Consider the following 13,714-nt stretch of genomic DNA (forward strand, 5'->3'; position numbering starts at 1 on the left):
TCATGGACTTCCATCTGAAGATCCTTTTCAATTCTTAACTGAATTCTCGCAGATATGTGATACTGTTAAGACTAATGGAGTAGATCCTGAAGTCTACAGGCTCATGCTTTTCCCTTTTGCTGTAAGAGACAGAGCTAGATTATGGTTGGATTCTCAACCAAAAGACAGCCTGAACTCTTGGGATAAGCTGGTCACGGCTTTCTTAGCCAAGTACTTTCCTCCTCAAAAGCTGAGCAAGCTTAGAGCTGATGTTCAAACCTTCAGACAGAAAGAAGGTGAATCCCTCTATGAAGCTTGGGAAAGATACAAACAGTTGACCAAAAAGTGTCCTTCTGACATACTTTCAGAATGGACCATCCTGGATATATTCTATGATGGTTTATCTGAGCTATCAAAGATGTCACTGGACACTTCTGCAGGTGGATCCATTCACCTAAAGAAAATGCCTGCAGAAGCTCAAGAACTCATTGACATGGTTGCTAATAACCAGTTCATGTACACTTCTGAAAGGAATCCTGTGAGTAATGGGACGCCTATGAAGAAGGGAGTTCTTGAAGTTGATACTCTGAATGCCATATTGGCTCAGAATAAAATATTGACTCAGCAAGTCAATATGATTTCTCAGAGTCTGAATGGAATGCAAGCTGCATCCAACAGTACTCAAGAGGCTTCTTCTGAAAAAGAAGCTTATGATCCTGAGAACCCTGCAATGGCAGAGGTGAATTACTTAGGTGAACCTTATGGAAACACCTATAACTCATCATGGAGAAATCATCCAAATTTCTCATGGAAGGATCAAAAGTCTCAACAAGGCTTTAATAATGGTGGAAGAAACAGGTTTAACAATAATAAACCTTTTCCATCATCCACTCAGCAACAGACAGAGAACTCTGAACAAAATGCTTCTAATTTAACAAACTTAGTCTCTGATCTATCTAAGGCCACTGTAAGTTTCATGAATGAAACAAGATCTTCCATTAGAAATCTGGAAGCACAAGTGGGCCAGCTGAGTAAAAGGATCACTGAAATCCCTCCTAGTACTCTCCCAAGCAATACAGAAGAGAACCCAAAAGGAGAGTGCAAGGCCATTGACATAAGCATCATGGCTGAACCTGTGAGGAGAGGAGAGGACGTGAATCCCAGTGAGGAAGACCTCCTGGGACATCCAGTGATCAATAAGGAGCTTCCTTCCGAGGAACCAAAGGACTCTGAGGCTCATCTAGAGACCATAGAGATTCCATTGAACCTCCTTATGCCCTTCATGAGCTCTGATGAGTATTCCTCTTCTAAAGAGAATGAGGATGTTACTGAAGAGCAAACTGCCAAGTTTCTTGGTGCAATCATGAAGCTGAATGCCAAATTATTTGGCATTGATACTTGGGAAGTTGAACCTCCCTTGTTCATCAATGAACTAAGTGATCTGGATCAACTGACATTACCTCAGAAGAGACAGGATCCTGGAAAGTTCATAATACCCTGTACCATAGGCACCATGATCTTTAAGGCTCTGTGTGACCTTGGTTCAGGAATAAACCTCATGCCCCTCTCTGTAATAGAGAAACTGGGAATCTATGGGGCGCAAGCTGCTAAAATCTCATTAGAGATGGCAGACAGTTCAAGAAAACAGGCTTATGGACAAGTAGAGGACGTGTTAGTAAAGGTTGAAGGCCTTTACATCCCTGCTGATTTCATAGTCCTGGATACTGGAAAGGAAGAGGATGAATCCATCATCCTAGGAAGACCTTTCCTAGCCACAGCAAGAGCTGTGATTGATGTTGACAGAGGTGAAATAGTCCTTCAATGGAATGAGGACTCCCTTGTGTTTAAAACTCAAGGATCTCCCTCTGCAACCATGGAGAGGAAGCATGAAAAGCTTCTCTCAAAGCAGAGTCAACCAGAGCCCCCACAGTCAAACTCTAAGTTTGGTGTTGGGAGGCCACAACCAAACTCTAAGTTTGGTGTTGAACTCCCATATCCAAACTCTAAGTTTGGTGTTGGAGAGTCTCAACAAAGCTCTGCACATCTGTGCGGCTCCATGAGAGCCCACTGTCAAGCTATTGACATTAAAGAAGCGCTTGTTGGGAGGCAACCCAATTTTTATTTATCTAACTATATTTTTCTTAGTTATATGTCTTTGTAGGTTCATGATCATGTGGAGTCACAAAATAAATATAAAAATTGAAAACGGAATCAAAAACAGCAGAAGAAAAATCACACCCTGGAGGAGCATCTGTCTGGCGTTCAGCGCCAGAACAGAGCATGGTGCTGGCGCTGAACGCCCAAAATGGGCAACATCCTGGCGCTGAACGCCCAGAACAAGCATGGTTCTGGCGTTCAACGCCAGAAATGGCAGCAAATGGGCGTTGAACGCCCAAAATGGGCACCAACCTGGCGCTGAACGCCCAGAGTTGTGTGCAAGGGCATTTTGCATGCATAAATTGGTGCAGGGATGTAAATGCCTTGACACCTCAGGACCTGTGGACCCCACAGGATCCCCATCCACCTCACCCTCTATCTCTCCATTCATGACCATCCCTTCTGTTTTTCATCCACCACTCACATCCATACACACATCCCTCCATCTCCTCCATATCTTCTTCTTCTTCTATTCCTTCTTCTTTTGCTCGAGGGCGAGCAACATTCTAAGTTTGGTGTGGTAAAAAGCATAGCTTTTTTGTTTTTTTTCCATAACCATTGATGGCACCTAAGGCCAGAGAAGCCTCTAGAAAGAGGAAAGGGAAGACAAAAGCTTCCATCAAGGGTCTATAGCTCAGTGGTAGAACATTTGACTGCAAATCAAGAGATCCCTGAGATACCTCAGGGGATACATTTTCTTCCACACAATTATTGGAAGCAGCTAAGGGTGGAACATCAAGAGCACTCCATCATCCGAGAAGAAGATCTAAAAGCAATGAAGGAGGAGCAGCAAAGACAAGGAAGAGACATAGAAGAGCTCAAGGACATCATTGGTTCCTCAAGAAGGAAACGCCACCATCACTAAGGTGGATTCATTCCTTGTTCTTATTTCTTCTGTTTTTCGTTTTCTATGTTATATGCTTATCTGTGTTTGTGTCTTCATTACATGATCATTAGTAGTTAGTAACTATGTCTTAAAGTTATGAATGTCCTATGAATCCATCACCTCTCTTAAATGAAAAATGCTTTAAATCAAAAGAACAAGAAGTACATGAGTTTTGAATTTATCCTTGAACTTAGCTTAATTATATTGATGTGGTGACAATGCTTCTTGTTTTCTGAATGTATGCTTGAACAGTGCATATGTCTTTTGAAGTTGTTGTTTAAGAATGTTAAATATGTTGGCTCTTGAAAGAATGATGACTAGGAGACATGTTATTTGATAATCTGAAAAATCATAAAAATGATTCTTGAAGCAAGAAAAAGCAGCAAAGAACAAAGCTTGCAGAAAAAAAAAAGAGAAAATAGGCGAAAAAAAAATAGAAAAAAAAAGAGAAAAAGCAAGCAGAAAAAGCCAAAAGCTCTTAAAACCAAGAGGCAAGAGCAAAAAGCCAATAACCCTTAAAACCAAAAGGCAAGGGCAATAAAAAGGATCCCAAGGCTTTGAGCATCAGTGGATAGGAGGGCCTAAAGGAATAAAATCCTGGTCTAAGCGGCTAAACCAAGTTGTCCCTAACCATGTGCTTGTGGCGTGTAGGTGTCAAGCGAATACTTGAGACTGAGCGGTTAAAGTCAAGGTCCAAAGCAAAAAAAGAGTGTGCTTAAGAACCCTGGACACCTCTAATTGGGGACTTTAGCTAAGCTGAGTCATAATCTGAAAAGGTTCACCCAATTATGTGTCTGTGGCATTTATGTATCCGGTGGTAATACTGGAAGACAAAGTGCTTAGGGCCACGGCCAAGACTCATAAAGAAGCCGTGTTCAAGAATCATCATACTGAACTAGGAGAGTCAATAACACTATTCGAAATCTGAAGTTCCTATAGAAGCCAATCATTCTGAACTTCGATGGATAAAGTGAGATGCCAAAACTATTCAAGAGGCAAAAAGCTATAAGTCCCGCTCATTTGATTGGAGCTATGTTTCATTGATAGTTTAGAATTTATAGTATATTCTCTTCTTTGTATCCTATTTGATTTTCAGTTGCTTGGGGACAAGCAACAATTTAAGTTTGGTGTTGTGATGTGCGGATAATTTATACGCTTTTTGGCATTGTTTTTAGTATGTTTTTAGTAGGATCTAGTTACTTTTAGGGATGTTTTCATTAGTTTTTATGTTAAATTCACATTTCTGGACTTTACTATGAGTTTGTGTGTTTTTCTGTGATTTCAGGTATTTTCTGGCTGAAATTGAGGGACTTGAGCAGAAATCAGATTCAGAGGTTGAAGAAGGACTGCTGATGCTGTTGGATTCTGACCTCCCTGCACTCAAAGTGGATTTTCTGGAGCTACAGAACTCGAAATGGCGCGCTTTCAATTGCGTTGGAAAGTAGACATCCAGGGATTTCCAGCAATGTATAATAGTCCATACTTTGGCCAAGAATAGATGACGTAAACTGGCGTTCAACGCCAGCTTTCTACCCAAATCTGGCGTCCAGCGCCAGAAAAGGAGCCAAAACCAGAGTTGAACGCCCAAACTGGCACTAAAACTGGCGTTCAACTCCAAGGAGGACCTCTACACGTGCCACACTCAAGCTCAGCCCAAACACACACCAAGTGGGCCCCAGAAGTGGATTTATGCATCAATTACTTACTCATGTAAACCCTAGTGACTAGTTTATTATAAATAGGACCTCTTACTATTGTATTAGACATCTTTGGGTGCCTGGTTCTTAGATCAGAGGGGCTGGCCATTCGGCCATGCCTGGACCTTTCACTTATGTATTTTTAACGGTAGAGTTTCTACACTCCATAGATTAAGGTGTGGAGCTCTGCTGTTTCTCAAAGATTAATGCAAAGTACTACTGTTTTCTATTTAATTCATCTTATTTCGCTTCTAAGATATCCATTCGCACCCAAGAACGTGATGAAGGTGATGATTATGTGTGACGCTCATCATCCTTCTCCCTTATGAACGCGTGCCTGACAAACACTTCTGTTCTACATGAAATAAGCTAGAATGAATATCTCTTAGATCTCCTAACCAGAATCTTCGTGGCGTAAGCTAGAATGATGGCGGTATTCAAGAGAATCCGGAAAGTCTAAACCTTGTCTGTGGTATTCTGAGTAGGATTCAATGATTGAATGACTGTGACGAGCTCCTAACTCGCGATTGCAGGGCGTTAGTGACAGACGCAAAAGGATAGTAAATCCTATTCCAGCATGATCGAGAACCGACAGATGAATAGCCGTGCCGTGACAGGGTGCGTGAGCATATTATTCACTGAGAGGATAAGATGAAGCCATTGGCAAGGGTGATGCCTCCAGACGATTAGCCGTGCCGTGACAGGGCATTGGATCATTTTCCCGAGAGATGACCGAAAGTAGCCATTGACAGTGGTGATGTATCACATAAAGCCAGCCATGGAAAGGAGTAAGACTGATTGGATGAAAATAGCAGGAAAGCAGAGGTTCAGAGGAACGAAAAGCATCTCTATTCGCTTATCTGAAATTCTCACCAATGAATTACATAAGTATTTCTATCCCTATTCTATTATTTATTATTCGAAAACATCATTATCAATTTATATCTGCCTGACTGAGATTTGCAAGGTGACCATAGCTTGCTTCATACCAACAATCTCCGTGTGATTCGACCCTTACTCACGTAAGGTATTACTTGGACGACCCAGTGCACTTGCTGGTTAGTTGTATCAAAGTTGTGAACCATGGCATTGGCACCATGTTCTTGGCGCCATTGCCAGAGACAAGTAAGAGCCATGAATTTTACATAATTAAAGTGTAATCACGATTACGCGTACCAAGTTGCTCACGTTGCCAGGGATTGTTCGAGCCTGGACATCACAATTTCGTGCACCAATTACCCCTGTGCATGTGTTCCAATCTTATTTTAGAGTTTTATAATATATGCTCTGGTTTATGCTTTATCATGTTCTGAATTTGGCTGTGACATTTTGATTATGCTCTGGTTTATGCATTATCATGTTCTGATTTTGGCTGTGATATTTTGATTAAGCTCTAATAATTTTTTTTATTTAATATTCTACCAATTGTTATTATCTCAGAGAAGGCTTCATAGATCATGAATTATTGTTTTGTTTAGCAAAATTTTTGGCAGGAAACTGTTTTAACAGGAATTATTTTGTTAATTTAAAGTTTGTTGAGTCTTGTTTATATGTTGAAATGTACTCTGAAGGTACTCAAGCATGCTTTATTTTTGTTGTTATATTGAGCAGAAAATCATTAGATGACAACAAAACAGATTGTGATTATCAGTTACTTCTGCTAAAAAATCAAGCTGTTCAACATTGTTTAAAAATCCATATGTTGAATACATTGTGGCTTTAAGCTTGATTTAAGAAAGTTACAGGTAATACTTCCTTTAATAAAATGGCATATATTAAGGGGGAGCTATGTAACAATTGGAAAGGGGGAGGATTCTAAATCTTCAAAGGGAGTACTCTTAATCCTTACTATTTTCATTTCAATTTTTAATAATGTTTGTCATCAAGGGGGAGATTGATGAGTTTGGAAATCTCCAAATTAATATGATAATGATCAAACATTATTAAAATAATTAATTACAAAATTATTAATTTGAATTTCAATTCACATTTGTTAATTAATAATTTTGTTGCTTGCAGATTTTGTCATTGGGCATAAAGAAAAATGAAAGCCCATAATGGTTGGCAAATATAATCAGCCTCGTGCAAAAAATTTAAAGATATATGTGGCTAAAATTATTATTATGTGAATTGGGCCAAGAATTATTTTGTGCAAGCCCAATTGATCTTTGCTACAAGACCATCAAGGCTTGGTCCGAAAAATTGAAAAAGGAAGAAAGCTATATTGCATGCTTTCCCATGGTTACCCACTTTCATCATTGAATGGATTTCAAAATTCAATTAACTTGCATTAATAGCATTGGAAACATGAAAGAGAAAGTGGGAATTGATTTGATTGCTATCAATGAGTTACACGCTACTAGGCATGGGTAATGTAAACACAACTCATTTTTATTTTCTTCTTTAATTACATTGCAAGCTTTTCTCTGTTCTCTCTCCTCTCTCTTTCGGTCATATCTAGCAGGAAAAGAGGGTTGAAGCAAGCTATCAGTAAAAAATCACAGAGAAGCTAGAAGTAAGGGAGGGGCCATTGCGATGATGGCATTAGCAAAAGGAAGATCCACAATAGGGTGTGGCTGAGATCTTTGCCACTTATGGTAAGAAGTGGTGAGAAAGTCTCAAGCTCTCCATACCCAAAAATGGAAGAGATTCAACTCAGTCAGAGAAGAAGATCCCAGAGGCATTGTTCGTCTCTACTTTTGATCAACCATCATAGAAGGTAGCTACTGTAGCTACGTAGAGGAAGGGGCAGAAGATAGAGCAGATGGAGCTGTCAAGCATCAAGGACTCATCAAGGGTCAGGAATCCTTCTTGGGGAGCAAGTCAAGATGGAAGGCCCTGATTCATGAAGCTTGGTGAGAAGGGATGATGTAGAGGTAATTGCATGTTGGATTTTACATTCAGTTCTCTCTCTTCTCTCTCTAGCCGAACTAGTTTTGTGTTGAAGAAGAAGAAGAGTAGCTCGATTCAACCGTTTCAACCTTGGAGGCTTCCCCTTCTATAATAAGGGTGAACCGCCAAGGCTTGAGGCGAGGAAAAAAGAGTGAAAGCACATAGTTCTCATAGCTACCCAAGCTAACAGAAGTTCTTCTCCTTCAATGTTTTTCATGTTGTATTTTTCTGTTTAGTTTTGTCTGTCTTAGGTCTCATGGAAAAAGGCAAATAGTGAGGTTTGTAAGAAAAATCCATAGAGCGAAAAAAGGTAGAGTATACAAAATGAAAAGAAAAAGCCATAGATGTCCTAGAGGTCCTTTGTACATCTGTATTGTATTTTATGATTCTATGGGAATCCCCTTGCAAGTTGGGTTAGCACTTAGCAGTTGAAAGCTTGGTAGGTGACCAAGTCAAGTTCAGGATTGAGGATAGATTCTGGACTTGTCCTGGATAGGAAGGGTAGTTCCTAGGGAGTGATAAACCCCAATTTTGTGATTTATATTGTATAGAATTCGGGGGTTTTTATCGATATTTCTCACACTTATTCACAAGAATTGCATGGTTTTGTGTTTTCTTCCTAATATTGCTCCATGATGAAAAACATGTTTCTTTTGCCTTAAAATTGATATATTTTGATCCTCTTCCATTACCATTCGATGTCGTGATAAGTTTGTTGAGTGATTTTAGAAATTATAGGGCAAGGATGGCCTAGAAGTGAGAAAGAAAGCATGCACAAGAGGAAGGAACATGAAGACTTGGATTTTGGGAACTTCAGCATAGGTGCGCACGCGCACTTCACGCGCACGCGTGGATGTGGATAGCTGGAAGCGGCGTGCAAGGATGGACGCATCCGCGCGGATCAGAGAAATCCCACCGACGCGCGCGAACATGGCGCGCACGCGTTGATTACAAAAGCAATCGGGGTGCACGCACGCATGGCACGCACGCGCGGAATGCTGCACGTGACCTCATTAAAGGAAATCGTGCCTGGCAATTTCTGAGGCTCATCAGACCCAAATTCAAGCTATTTCTGCATGGAAAAGACCCAAGGATGCTAGGGGAAAAGGGGGGAGATCAATCATTTTACCCTTAGACACAATTTTTAGCTAGTTTTGGTTCTTTGTTCTTCTAGAGAGAGAAATCCTTGTTCCTCTCTAGGTCTAGCTTTAATTTGATCTTCCCTTGTTGAATTTTGAATTGGATCTTGTTAATTACTAGTTTTAATTGTTTAATTTGAATTATCTAATATACTTGTGTTTAGATCTTGTTTTAGTTTTATGTTTCCTTGTTGTTTGTCATTTTATATCCATTTCATGAATCTTGTGGATCTTGATTTGTTATTGTTGCATTGATGATTTCCATGATTAATTGTGTTGTTTGAGGGATTGTATGTTGATAATTGTTAGTGGGTACATGTTAGTTCCAATTTAATTGCAATATGAATAGGTCTTTTATTCATGCTTACCATGTGTTCGATGAAATGTTTCCTTTGATTATGGAGTAGTTCTCTTTACTCTTGACCTAGGCTAAGGGAATTGGGTAAACTTGAGTCATTGGGTCTAATGAATTTGATGATCTGGGAACCCTTAGTGGTCAATTTGATAGCCATTGACACTAGCCTCTACTAGGTCAATTAGTAGTGATGTTAGACCTTATGGGTTGATGTTGACTAAACCATTTAACATACTTCAAGTATGGAAGTAGACTTAATGAGTTTGGTTCCTCATAATTGTCAAGATATGGTTATTAGACAAGGATAGTGACCCCAATTCCCATGTCTAGCCAAGAGTTGCTTTTATCACTCTTATTTGAAAACCCAAAAATCTTGATTGCTTTGTTTTAGTTGTAGTTACTTGTTTAGTTTATAATAGAATTACATTGGATGTTATTTTATGAGTTTGGAATTATTTACATTTTGCTCTAATTGTTTGCATTAGTTTCTTACATTCCAAGATTACTTGCTTGTTAAGATTCCTAGTTTAATTTCTTGCTCATGACTTTCAACCCCGGATTTCTAACCAATGTTGAAGCACATGTTTGCCCATTCCTTGTGAGACGACCCTATGTTTGAATACTTCGGTTATTTTTATTGGGGTTGAACTTGTGACAACTAATTTTCCTTTCTAAATTTGACTCGAGGATTGTTGTTGGGTAGAGCTATACTTACAACGGAATTTTATTGAGAAATTCTACACCGACATAGTCCTCGCGCACCAGGGAGAATTGGTGTCTGTAATCTGTTTGATTATAGTGAAATTCTATCATTGTTGTGATGGAGACTAGATGTAGGCTGCACTGGACTTAGCAGCTGAACCAGGATACTTCTGGGTGTGATTCTCTCCTTCTACTCTACTCAAATTCTGATTCTGTTCGTAGGAGACAAAATTGAAAAATATCTCCTCATTGGTTACAAGACAAAAAGAAAAATTCTCTTGACTAGTGACGAGACAAAAAGCAGAAATATCTCCTTAAGCGTTTTAAAAGGGCAGTAAGATTTACTCAGCGAAAAGGGGCTAAGATTCAACCCCCCCTCTTCTCTTAGCCACTGATAACCATCAAATACAAATATTTATGTAAATTGTATGATATTTGTCTAATTTATACTATATGATTTAATGCATAAATTAAAGTTGAGATTTCTATGTCAACTAAAATTTAGAAGGTAAAACATTTTGTTTGTAAGGGAAACTTTATCAATTTTTTTTTTAAAAAATACTAAATTGAAATTTAGAAATGTAGATTATTCTGATTTTAGGAGAGATTCTATAGAAATTTCTACAAAAAATAGTTGAGATATAATTAAAAAATTAATTGAGACACTTTAAGTAAAGCTTAAAACTTTTTAATTGTTTGTCTGTTAACCTATATTGTCATTGTTATCTAACATAACTAATTTTGCATCAAGATATATGGCCAAAGATAAAACTAGAAGATGAGATAATAGACAGGGGTGTAGTTTGGTTGCTGGTGCTTCTAAGGATAAGTCTAGGAAAAATATGGGTATTGCCCTCGATCTCATCAGACCATTACATGTCCCGGACACTACTACTTCTACTGCTGTTGTTGCTACCCCTGGAGTTACTCTCTCAATTCCAGGGTAAGCGACAGTGGCCCTTTCACAAAGGGTTATCACTGATGACCATCATCCGAACCCTAGGCTCCCGCTCACACACTTAACGTCAAGATTCAACCTTAGCCGCCTCCGCCTCCACCTCCACCTTAGCCTCAATGGCCTCTCACTCAGCCTCAACTTCATGGCCATGTAGACCCATCCAATTCTGGTGATCAAATGCCAACCTCTAATACTAAGGACCATAGTTGTTCAAAATCGTATTACTTGGACGACCAAGTGCACTTGCTGGTTCAATTATACGAAGCGTGGGGATTCGTGCACCAATTTTCTTGCGCCGTTGCTGGGGATTGTTCGAGTTTGGACAACTGACGGATTGTCTTGTTCCTTAGATCAGGTATTGTCTTTAATTTTATTAGCTTCTCTTTTTATTTTCAAAAAAATTAAAAACTATTTCAATTTTTTTTCTTTTCTTTGTTTAATCTTTGTTTTTGGTTTGAATCTTTTGTTTTTGTTCTTAGTTAAATTTTCGAAATCTTTGAGTCCGTCTTTCTAAAAATTTTCAAAAATAGTTTCTTTTATTTAAATCTTATGTCAATCTTTAAGTTTGGTATCTTCTTGTCTGTTTTCTTTAATTTTTTGAAAATTTTATGTTTGGTTTTCTAAAATTTTAAGTTTGGTGTCTTTTGCATGTTCTTGTGTTCTTTGAATTTTTTTTAGTTTTGTTTTTGATGTTCTTCTTAATCTTTAAAGTGTTTTTGTTTTTGTTTTTTATTTTGATTTTAAAATTTTTAACTTTAGTATTCCTTTGTGTTTTTCCTTCAATTTTTCGCACACTAGGAGTCATTAGATCTAAAAATTTTAAGTTTGGTGTCTTTTGTGTGTTTTTCTCTTTCTTCATTAAATTCAAAAATCAAAAAATAAAATATCTTTTCTTATCTTCTCATTAATTTTCGAAATTCACATTAAAAATTCAGATTTTAATTTTTAAATTTTTATCTTATCTTATCTTAGTTTTAAATTTCAAAATTCAAATATTTTCAAAATAAAAAAATCTTATCTTTTTCAAAATCTCATCTTATCTTATTTCAAATTCAAAATTGTAAAATTCAAATTTCAAACTTCAAAATTTAAAAATTCAAATTTCAAAATTCAGTTTTCAAAATTCAAATTTAAATTTCAAATTTTAAAATAAAATCTTTTTCAAAGTCAAATTTCAAATCTTATCTTTCTTTTAAATATTTTCCAAATCTTTTCTAATCTTCTTATCTTATTTTCAAATCTTTCTTAATTAATTACCTATCTTCTCTCTCTTGTTTTTCAAAACTTCCTAACTACTTCTTCTCTCTACTAATTTTCAAAAACTCTCTTCTTCTTCTTCTCTCTCTTCTATTTTCGAAATCTATTAACTAATTTTTAATTCTTTTTAATTTATTAACTTTAATTTTCAAAATTAATAAATAAATAAAACAAAAACAAAAACATTTTAATTCTTATTTCTAATTCTTCTCTTATTTACTTCTATTTATTCGAACTCTTCTCCTCTGTCTTCTTCCATCTTCACTTTTCTATCTTCCTCTTCTTTCTTCACATCTCACTGGGAGCTCTCTATAATCAAATCAGACATAAAAGTTTCCTTTCTTTCTTTTCTTCTTTTCTTGTTTATGACCAGGAATAGAGATAAAGAACATCTCTTTAATCTTGATCCTGGACCTGAAAGAACTTTAAGGAGAAGCTTACAACAAATTAAAGCACAATACTCCAGAAGAAACCTTTTAGAATATGTTGAACAAGAAGCTGAGGACATGGCCGAACCTGAAGGAGCGGCAAGAAAGGTTCTTGGTGACTTCACCATGACTACCTCTAACTTTTATGACAGAAGTATCTCTGTACCTGCCATTGGAGCTAACAATTTTGAGCTTAAGCCCCAGTTAGTCTCTCTTCTGCATCAGAATTGCATGTTCCATGGACTTCTAATGGAAGATCCACATAAGTTCCTAGCTGAATTCTTACAGATCTGTGATACTGTTAAAACCAATGGAGTAAACCCTAAAGTCTACAAACTTATACTCTTTTCCTTTGCTGTAAGAGACATAGCTAAGATATGGTTGGATTTCCAACCAAAAGAGAGCTTAGACTCTTGGAAAAAGCTGGTTAATGCTTTCCTAGCTAAATTCTTTCCTCCTTAGAGGATGAGCAAAATCAGAGTGGAAGTTCAAACCTCTAGACAAAGAGAACGTGAATCCCTCTATGAAGCTTGGGAAAGTACAAGCAACTGATCAGGAGATGTCCTCCTGACATGCTCTCAGAATGGTCTATCATAGGCGTGTTCTATGATTGTCTGTCTGAGATGTCCAAAATATCATTGGACAGCTCTGCAGGTGGATCACTCCACTTGAAGAAAATGCCTGCAGAAGCAAGAAAACTCATTGAGATGGTTGTAAACAATCAATTCATGTATACTTCTAAAAGAAATCATGTGAACCATGAGATCTCTTAGAAGAAAGGAGTTCTTGAAGTTGATACACTGAATGCCATATTGGCTCAGAATAGGATCTTGACCCAACAGGTCAATAGGATCTCTCAGCATTTGACTGGAATAGAAACTGCAACTAGCAGTACTCAGGAAGCTTCTTCTGAAGTAGAAGCCTATGATCCTGATCAACCTACCATGGAGGAGGTGAATTACATGGGAGAACCTTATGAAAACATCTACAATCCTTCATGGAGGAATCATCCTAACCTCTCATGGAAGGATCAATAGAAGCCTTAGCAAGGTTTCAATAATAATCAAGGTGGAAGGAACCAGAATAGGTTCAACAATAAACCACCATTCCTATCTTCTCAAGGGAACATGGAGACTCCTAAACAGAGTCGTTCTGACTTAGTCACTATAGTCTCTAACCTCTCTAAGTCCACTCATAGTTTCATAACTGAAACAAGGTCCTCCATTAGAAATTTGGAGGTACAAGTTGGTCAACTGAGCAAGAG

The 13,714-nt window shown here is 37.7% G+C and overlaps 1 non-coding gene across 1 annotated transcript; it reads right to left on the reverse strand.

The window, feature by feature from the left end:
- Nucleotides 1-235: 235 nt before the first annotated feature.
- LOC148568075 (small nucleolar RNA R71) lies at nucleotides 236-339 on the reverse strand. The gene has a single exon (XR_015882137.1). It is a non-coding gene; the product is annotated as a small nucleolar RNA R71 (small nucleolar RNA).
- Nucleotides 340-13,714: the final 13,375 nt, after the last annotated feature.

The sequence above is a fragment of the Arachis ipaensis genome, chromosome B4, assembly GCF_059453495.1.
Source record: "Arachis ipaensis isolate K30076 ecotype BB chromosome B4, ASM5945349v1, whole genome shotgun sequence".
NCBI classification, from domain to species: domain Eukaryota; kingdom Viridiplantae; phylum Streptophyta; class Magnoliopsida; order Fabales; family Fabaceae; genus Arachis; species Arachis ipaensis.